This window comes from Salvelinus sp. IW2-2015, linkage group LG11, assembly GCF_002910315.2.
Source record: "Salvelinus sp. IW2-2015 linkage group LG11, ASM291031v2, whole genome shotgun sequence".
NCBI lineage: Eukaryota > Metazoa > Chordata > Actinopteri > Salmoniformes > Salmonidae > Salvelinus > Salvelinus sp. IW2-2015.
The window spans coordinates 37,807,748-37,818,173 of NC_036851.1; the positions used below are offsets into that span (position 1 = coordinate 37,807,748).

Sequence of the window (10,426 nt, forward strand, 5' to 3'; positions counted from 1 at the left end):
AACACATGAGGGAAACAGAGGGTTAAATACACCATAGGTAATGAATGGGATTGACAACAGGTGTGTGGGAAGACAAGACAAAACCAATGGAAAATGAAAAAGGATCGATGATGGCTAGAAGGCGGTGACGTCGACCGCCGAACACCGCCCGAACAAGGAGAGGCAACGACTTCGGCAGAAGTCGTGACAGACTGTGGCTTTGCAAACTCACATTTTGAGTTTACATTGTTAACTTTTCTTAACAGTGCAAGGTCTGAAAGTGGAATCAGACTTTTTGACCAAAAGACAGGGTGAAGCCCAATTTGAACAACATGGCTCCGCAATACCATTGTCCAACATAGATGCATCTCTGTTTCCAGTTTCAGTCTCTTCTCCTCAGATATCACGATAAAATCTGTTTGATAGGCTTAGCATCTCCGATGTCTATATCATGCTCAATTAAGTGGGTTTGCGATGGAGTGTCAGAAAACAAAAACAGGGTAGTTTCTAATAAGAGCTACCAATTCATCACGTTTCTCAGTCTAAATGATCTACCAAAACCCCAAAGTTTTGCAAAGTCTGGGAGTTTTTTCAACCGACCTTGTAAGACCTGGTTTGGCTTACTTGTGCGCTGACACGCATGACAAGTTTTAATAAACTGAGATACATCCCGCTTTAAATGTGGCCAGAAAAAATAACGAAGTATGCGATCATAAGTTTTACGAATACCCATATGACCTGCCACATCACCATGTGAAGTTTGCAACACTTTATTTCGCAAAGTAGTAGGTACAACTATTTGAAAGACTGGTTCTCCTAAACCCTGATCATAGTGTGGAACCCATTTCCCGACCAACAGCCCATCAAGAAGAAAATAACACTGAGCACTATTCCTCACCACTGAATCAGSAACCACTTTATCAAACAGATCAGCCAAAGTAGTATCGGCCTTTTGCTCAGCCATCAATGAATCTCTAGAACTAGTCAACTGTTCTGTCTGGAGTTTGACTGGCAACTCAAGACTTTCTGGCTTACTTTCAATCTCCTTACGAGAGGCTGCGCAGGTAACCGCACAAACTGGAAATACTTCAGGAGAAACACAGTTTTGATCCGGAGATTCCCTTGCAGGGGACACTGAAGGTTGCTTCTTATAGATGTTTAGTTTGCCATCTGCCCAAACCTTACTACCTGCCAAGTCATTRCCCAAAATCATGTGGACTCCCTCTACTGGCAACTGAGGTCTAACCCCAACATCTACATCACCCTCTACTAGACCACATTTTAGGGTAACTTCATGTAAAGGACAAGAGAATGGAACTAAACCCATACCACATACCATTACACAACGGCCAGTATCAGACTCTTTAGAGAACGGAAAAACAGATTCCAGAATAAAATAATCTAAAGCTCCAGTGTCTCTTAGGATCTTGATTTTAACATTCTGGTTGCCATCTACCAGGGACACTACACCATCTGAAATAAAGGCTGAAAAATCACAGTGGGAAGACTGAGAATCAAACTCAACTAGTGGCTGAAACAGCTCACCCTGGTGGTCAGAGGCTGTAACAGGAGCTGCCATCATAGCAGGTTTAACTTGACCTGACTGTTTTGAATGAAGCCGAGGACAATCTTTCTTCCAATGTCCTTCAACTAAAGAGTAGCGACAGGTATTAGCATTAACCGGTGCTTCAAGTCCTCCAGACCCAAACTTCTGCTGAGGCCTTTGGAAAGAAGCTCCAAAAAAAGGTGACCTACTATTCCTAGGAGTAAAGCTAGTTTTATGGTACATGTCACTGTTTGACTCAAAATGGCTTTTATGTGTTAGCCTGTACTCATCTGCAAGGATTGCTGCATCACTTGGAGACTTAACTTTACGTTCATTCATGTATGTAGCAACCTGGTCAGACACAGAATTTTTGAACTGTTCTAACACAATCAAATTAGACAGACCCTCAAAAGTACTAACTTCAGAAGCTGTACACCAACGATTAAATGCAGTAGTCAAATCACAAACTCAGAATAGGTTTGTGAATCTAACTTTTTCCTGTAACGAAAACGTTGACGATATGCCTCTGGCACAAGCTCGTAGACCTTCAGAACTGCTGATTTAACTTTAGCAAAAACTTRYCTYTCAGCTACACTCAGTGCTGCAAAAGCCTCACGTGCTTTACCTGTAAGTACACATTGRAACAACATAGTCATGTCCAAATCTGACCAAGCTCTAGCTTCCGCAATACGCTCAAATAAAGTAAAGTATGTGTCTGGATCTGACTCATCAAATTTAGGCAACAAACGAAGATTCTGTGAAACATCAAACTGTGGTAGTCCTTCTGGTCTATTAGCATTTCTCAATCGCTCTATCTCTAACTGCATTTGCAACAGTTCCCTCTGCTGCTCAAAAGTTAATGAAGGGCAAGACTGAAAACTTGCACCCTCACTACTAGCAGACTGACCGCCAAAAACACCCATTTCCCTAAGACCCTGCTTTAATCTAGTTTTAAACAGTCTCTTTAATTTTTTTATCAACAATCTCAATCTGATAATGTTCAGCAATTTCAATGAACTGCTCCTTAGTACACAACTCTAAGGCTACCTCTGAAGGAGCTTGAACAAAACTACTCAAAATGGAAGACATTTTCCTCAACCAATACAACTATTACAAATGCTCCAAAAAACACACAACTCACCTGCTGTCAGTCTGGGTTCAAGGACAGGAGCCACACCCCACTATCCTCCAAAAACAACTAACTAACTGGCCCTGGTCTTCGTGCAGTCACATGTGGGGTTTTATGCACACAAAACCAGTGGAGTGGAAAAGACAACCAGAAACTGGCGGCCCCCCCATAACCACGGAGGTGCTCCCGAGCCGATGTAGGGGAAAAGGGAAAGGGATGCTCTACCCACGTTCACTGCCACCCAAAACAAAAACACCACAAGCCTCCTATTGACACTCGCTGATAAGCCTGAACAGGAGAGGACTCCCACCTGAACAAAACCCAGAAAAACKCAGAGTGAATTGCTTAGCTACCAAGCTAACTGAACCAAAAGAACACATGGCTCTCAACGCTCTCTTCAACAATATTGGCCCAACCAAAAATATTTGGCAATCTGAACTAAACTAACCCAAGTTAACTACTATCCCGGATGAGCCCCCACTTGTCACAAGCCGGCTCATAGCCTGTGACAAAAATGAGGGGACACGAACAACAGGTATAGGCCAATTTTAAAAAGTTCTTTATTATAAACCAAAACTATTAACTTTAAACTAAGAAAAGGAATGAGGTGTGAAAGTATTATAATGTAAGGTGTATGTAAAGTGCATGGATGCGTGAATCTGTGTGTGTGAATATGACTGAGTGAAAACTATGCAAAACTACAAAGGAACAAACAAAACAGGATCATACCTGGAGGAGCAGAGAGAGAGAGAGATTAGTGAAGCAGCAGTTTAAATACCCTGAGCCCAGGTGGCTCCAATCACTAACAACCCTCCTCTGCCTGCAGGAGGAACCGCCCCTGCAAGGCAGAGGAGGAGCCGTGACACTCTCCAGGAGCTGAAAATGCTCCCCAGGGGCCACCTATGCCGCATGTACAAGGAGGACAAGTTAATGACAAAGTACAGCCATGGCCAATGGGAAATCAGAATACCAACAGTTCTTGTTTCCCTCAGAATCAAAAATTAAGGTGCCCGACTCCCCTGCTCCAGTGTCCCCAGTATGAATTCAATTATGAAAATTAAGAGCTAATGGTTACTCTTAATGTTAATAGACATGACCTACCATTTCTAATAGACACTGGAGTTCACTGTTTCTGTTTAGGAAAACCTGGACAAGTTGTTTGGGCTTTTCTGAGCAAATCATCAGTAATAATAACATTGGGACAGCCCAGGAATGTGTACTGGACAAAAACTTGTTTGAAGAACCTCTGCTTGTCTCTGACATGGTGCTGTTCGTTGATGGTTCTGCCTATATAGATCAAAGCCCAGGGAAGAAACATGTAGGATTTGCTGTAGTAGATGTGGAAGGTGATATTGAGGTTATACGGCCCCTACCAGACCATTTATCAACGCAATAGACAGATTTATTAGCTCTGAACACAGCTTGTGAATTGGGGGAAGGGAAGGCCCTTACTGTCTACTCAGACTCAACATATGCTATTGGGGTTTGTTTGTCATGGTGTGGGATTTGGAGAGTAAGAGAGTTTACTAATACCACAGGCACACCTATTAAAAGCAGACTTTATGTTGAACCGTTGATTGAAGCTATGTGAAACCTAACACATTGGCTATCGTTAAGTTTGAGGCACACACGGGTTGGTGTGATTATGCTAGAATTGGTAACAGCATAGCTGATGAGGCGGCCAAATTGGCTGTTTCCTGTTGGCACACACATGCATTCTATTTTTAGTCGTTTGTGTCATTTGAAACTACTGATCTTGAGAAACAGCAGCAGGCTGATATTCTCAATCACCAGGTGTGGAGGGAGAGAGGGTGTGCTCTCTGTCCAAGGTCTTGATTATGGATACATCTTTTGTCTGGCATGCCCTGTTTACCATCAACCATGACCTTTAATATTTGCCGATTGGCTCATGGAGTGAGCCATTCGTCAAAGGGGGATATTTAGTAGGAGGTGAAAAACCGCCCAATGGTTTTGCCAAAATTGTAATCAGCACGTAAAACAGTTATCATTGCATTTATCATTGCGTGACATGTTTGTTATATAACATAGACAAGGGAACTCCACTGCAACCAGGGAAGTTCCCACTCCAAAAGGACCTTTTGTCCACCTAGCTATGGATTTCATAGACATGATAGAGCGAAAAGAAAGAAAGAGATACGGCCTGGTGATAATTGACAGGTCCACCAGGTGGGTGGAACAATCCCACCGCCAACTGCGTTGCGCGAACAGTTGCAAAATTGCTAGTTAGGGAAATTATACTCAGGTTRGGAGTGCCTGAGGTTTGTCTGCAGACAATGGGACCCATCTCATAGGAGATGTGGTTACCCAAATGGCCAAAATGATGGGTGTTGACCAGAAGTTTGTCCATCTATCAACCGCGGAGTAACGGGAGTTACTGAGAGGGCTAATCAGACCCTGAAAGGCTCCCTTACCAAACTATGCCATTCCACAGGAATGACATGGGTAGAGGGATTACCTCTTGTCCTCATGAAAATGTGCAGCAGCCTGAACAAAAGTATTGGGTGTACACCTTATTAAATGTTAACAAGACGACCAATGAACACCCCAGGGGTGAGACCTATGACTGACCAACAGATAGACATAACTGAGATATAGTGTGACCATCTTGAGTACATGAAGGAACTAACTTCTGTTGTAAGTTTTCRCCACTCTCACACTAGGAAAGCAGCAGAACCAATCCCAGGTGAAGACCCTGACGAGCTACCCATAAACGTTGGAGACTGGGTGAAACTTAGGGTCCACAAGCGAAAATGGAACCAACCAATATGGATGGGTCCGTTCCAGGTAACCATGGTAACACTAACAGCCCTGCGGGTAGCGGAGAGGTCCGGCTGGCATCATCTCTCCCACTGCAAGCATCTCCCAGAGTGGYAGCCATGGATGAGCGACTGGAGGGAGGGAGAGCAGGGCCCCAAGAACATCTGAAGGATGAAGAAGGGCCGAGACCAAAGGCCAGAAGAACCAACAGAGGGTTCAGCCACAGAACCTGAAGAGTCATCAGATGTCGAGGACACCATCATACACACACACTATGGTTGTGAAACAAGAACATCGCAACCATGGAAACACACATGCAGGGTAATTATTGCTTTCCAAATCCTACTGGTTCCGTTTGTGGACGGGGATGCGGATGCGGAGAATAGTAAATGGGTGAAAGCAGTGACAGACAAAGGATTACAGGGGAAGGGGAACACATCTGGCACACGGGTAATGATTTTCCAGAAACCGACCTCCACAGCCTTTCTGTGGGGAACCTAGGCAGTACCAATTGGAAAGAATGATTTTGGAGGTGGATTACTCCATTTTATGCAAAGGAACAATACCAGGGTTTGACAAAGAAACAGCGATGATACTATTCTGATGTTGGTCACGAGGGGGAAGGAAGCAGCATGGGAATGTGGTTTATCCAATAGGTAATAGTTCAGATGCAGCTAAAGAATTTAAGGAGGGTGGGCCCATTGAGACTAAATAGCCAAGGTGGAAAAAGGTTCCTAGAGTACAACCAGGTAACAATTCCCAGCTGATTAAATGCAAAGGACCTCCAAAAGTACAATGGGGAGAGTATCTGACTGGTAGTGTAAAGCCCCTAAATGATAAAGGAGATGTTGTGTTGACAGGATTAAAACCCACAATAACTCCCTCTGTTTGTATTTGCAACTCAGGGAATGTGGATGTAGGAAACACCACTAATTGCCTGTCTTACACAGGCCTAAAAACAGATATCAGTAMATTTGATGTACTGGATGGTCAACAATTGATAAATAGGGTAAATATGTCAAACATAGGCAAAGGCATGGAGACACCTCCGGATCATCTCTGGATCTGTGGGGGTACTGGCTACATGTTCCTCCCCATGGGATGGAAAGGGTGTTATTATCAGGGGGATATGAACTGACAGTAGCAACATTACTTGTTTCTGAGCTGCTGAACAGTTCTTTGCTAATTAGTTTCAGATCGAATGGCAGAGCTAAAAGAGCAGTGGCTCAAAATAATGAAGCTTATGGACATGTGCTGTCTCAGGTAGAGATGGCAGCCCTAGTAATCTTTCCAGGTGCAGGAGTTGTAGTAAAGGGTAAGGGGATTAACAATTTGACATACTCCATGCAGGCCCTTACTAATTTGATAGTACAGGGTTTTACTCAGTTGTCACTAAATGTGCAGAATTTGAAGGCAGTAGTGACCAGAGACGAAATGGCACATATTGGCTAAAGACAGAGGGACCTACAGGTCCCTTGGAATAAATGATGAGGATTACTGTGTCATGTTGCTTCCTGACTCCTCTAACAACATGACAGCTATTATTAATGACATGGCTAAATTAGGAGGTACTCTGGAAAAAGCTGTCAACACCATCTCTGACCAAATTGGACACTGGTTTAATGGTGTATTTGCAAACGTGATGGGTAAGGTAATGATGTTCCTGTCTGCCATGATTGTTCCACTTCTGGTAGTACTACTGTGCTTTTCTGTTGCTTGATGTATAATAAAGTGCTTGGCTAAAAAGACTGTTGAACATTTGGGGATTATGGGACACATGTATGTTGGTTTGGTCACAAGAAGGGAGCAAACTTACCTAATGTGGTAGAGGGAAGATATGGGAGATACTAGAGCTTGTCATGTATATATTGGTCAACTGAGAGAAGAGTATAGTGATAGGAGAAACTGTGCTAAAGGGGATTTTAGTGTGCTAGACGTACAGTAACAGGTGACAGGTGTAAACCTTTCCAGGATAGAGGAAGGCATGGGAGCACCTTTTGGATGAATGTGGGTATGCAGTAATAAGGGGTATCTCATTTGACCTCCTGGATGGGGGGGGTGTTGTTATTTGGGGAGAATAGAAATGTACATGTTAAGAATTCCGGTCACCGATCTTTTCAATGAGACAGGTAAAACCAACTCTGGGGAACTGCAGCGTGCCAAACGACTCATCCCAGACAATCAGGATGCCTATGATCGTGTCCTACACCCGGGTGAGATTTTTGGTATGTCAATCATACCCTCCTGGGGTGTGGCTGTCCTAGGAAAGTGGGTAAACAATTTAACCTATTCTTTATAGGCCCATATGATCTTAACGCTCCGAGGATTCAGCCAACTCTCATTAGATGTCCAAAATCTGAAAGCGTCGTCAGCCGCCATGAGTTGGCTTTAGATGATCTTTTGGCGAAGGAAGGAGGACACTGTAACGTACTAGGTATTATTGATCCTGAAAATTGTGTTATGCTCCTCCCTGACTCCTCTGAGAATATGACTGCAATAATTGATAAGATTGCTGATCTTAGTAAAACTCTCTCAAAATCTGAAAAATCTGTTTTTGACAAAATTGGTGACTGGTTTAATGCTAAATTTGGAAATGTGATGGGAAAAGTTATGTTGACTCTTTTCATTGTTTATTCCTATACTTGTGGGAGGTTTGGTGATTTTGGTTACTGTTTATATTTGTAAGAAAATGACTGTAACTGCTCATGAACATGCTGGAATGATGGTGTTGGTGGAAGCTGATACAAATCATGCTGAAAATGATACTGGTGCATTTCTGGTTTCTCTTAATCCCATTGTTTATTCAACTCGTGTGGTTCTTCCCAGGACTCAGGAGGAATGGGAGTATAGACAGACTCACCCCACTCCCACCAGAATTCCAGGAACCTCAGAAGTTGTTTCTCCTTTTAGCAGGCCATCCCTGGGATCAAATGGATCCGGACGATTTGCCTAATATATTTGATTTCAGAGGAGAATATTATGATTGAAGCTGTGAGACTAATTAGTCTCAAAGGGGGAAATGTCAGTTTCACCTTGGGGTCATGATAGGGGCTGTACCAAATGTTTGATGTATTATAATAATTGATTATGCTTATGTTGTATTAATAGAAGGGGAGGGGTTACAAGACCCCTCCCTCCTTACATTTATAGGATCCTAGACTACAGATTAACAATATATATATTCATTATAAAGGTTTAATACTGTTCCACAGTCTTTTCTAATCTCTGCCTCTTATAAAGAAACTGTCTGAGAAATGTGTTACTGAGACAGAACTCTGCAGGGGAGTGTAAGAGATAACAGACTAGTCATTCCACTATAAATCAACTTGGGGAGTGGACATTTACTGCTATTTTAGATAACACTAAAACTCTTGTTTATATCGCTGTGTAGGCATGGTTTTGGTCTCATGAGTAGAAGGTAATGACGTAGGCAGTGACATCACTAAGATATATGACAGTAGGAATAATAAAACAACTCGGACCCTTTTCTATTTTGCAGAACTTACTCGGAAACATGCGTGCTATGTTCCTGTTGTCAACTTCTGTCTGCAATTGCATTAATAAAGGTTTTTGAATGATTTAATTAAAGATATTGTCTGAATGCTAATTTCACCAATGAGCCAATGATTGACAAGGAACAAGGAACGAACCCCAACAGCACCTAAAGGACTCTCAGACCATGAGAAACAAGAAACCAAGATTGAACTCTTTGGCCTGAATGCCAAGCGTCACGTCTGGAGGAAACCTGGCACCATCCCTACTGTGAAGCATGGTGGTGGCAGCATCATGCTGTGGGGATGTTTTTCAGTGGCAGGGACTGGGAGACTAGTCAAGATCGAGGCAAAGATGAATAGAGCAAAGTACAGAGAGATCCTTGATGAAAACCTGCTCCAAAGCGCTCAGGACCTCAGACTGGGACGAAGGTTCACCTTCCAACAGGACAACAACCCTAAGCACACAGCCAAAACAATGTAAGAGTGGCTTTGGGACAGGTCTCTGAATGTCCTTGAGTGGCCCAGCCAGAGCCCAGACTTAAACCRGATTGAACATCTCTGGAGAGACCTGAAGATAGCTGTGTAGCGACACTCCCCATTTAACCTGACAGAGCTTGAGAGGATCTGCAGAGAAGAATGGGAGAAACTCCCCAAATACAGGTGTGCCAAGCTTGTAGCGTCATACCCAAGAAGACACAAGGCTTTAATCACTGCCAAAGGTGCTTCAACAAAGTTCGGAGAAAAGGGTCTGAATAATTAGGTAAATGTCATATTTAAGTTTTTATTTTATTTTTATAAAATAGCTAAAATTTCTATAAACCTGTTTTTACTTTCATTATGGGGTATTGTGTGTAGATTGATGATTGTGTGTAGATTGTATTGTGTGTAGATTGATGATTGAAACAATTTAATCAATTTTAGAATAAGTCTGTAATCTAACAAAATGTGGAAAAAGTCAAGGGATCTGAATAATTTCCGAATGCACTGTATTTTACTAACCTATAATCTACTTCACTGTACTGTACTGTGCTGTTCAAACTTGTGAAACAGACGTCTATGATTGGTTAAACATCCATGAACATCCAGTGTTGGTCGGTGATCAGTGGGTGAAAGGGCCGGGAAATGTGACATTAACTGGAGAGTGAGAGAAGCGAGACAAGGACAAAAAGAGGGAGGGGTTGTCCAGACTCTTGCTTTGACCAGCACATGACAGAAAGTGAAAGAAAACATTGACCTGAACATAACAGTATGCCATTGGAAGGGAGGGGAGTAGCAGGTGACCCCACTCTGAATGATCGGCTATGAAAAGCCAACTGAAAGCGCGCCAGTGTCTCTCACATACCTAGAATGAGATTCACTTTCTATGATCTCTCTCCCTCTTTGCTCTGATAGACTCTCATATCTCCAGCATTGCACTTCATCATTTATTTATTTATAGAATCGCACTAAGGGTTCTGAAGGAACTGCAGTACCCCTGATAAATTGAAATACATGTGCCAA

At 42.8% G+C, this 10,426-nt stretch overlaps 1 long non-coding RNA gene across 1 annotated transcript; it reads left to right on the forward strand.

Annotated features, from left to right (window-relative positions):
* The first annotated feature begins 2,178 nt into the window (after positions 1 to 2,178).
* On the forward strand, positions 2,179 to 9,020 carry LOC139028396 (uncharacterized). The gene is made up of 2 exons (XR_011480611.1): positions 2,179 to 3,660; positions 5,460 to 9,020. It is a non-coding gene; the product is annotated as an uncharacterized lncRNA (long non-coding RNA).
* Positions 9,021 to 10,426: the final 1,406 nt, after the last annotated feature.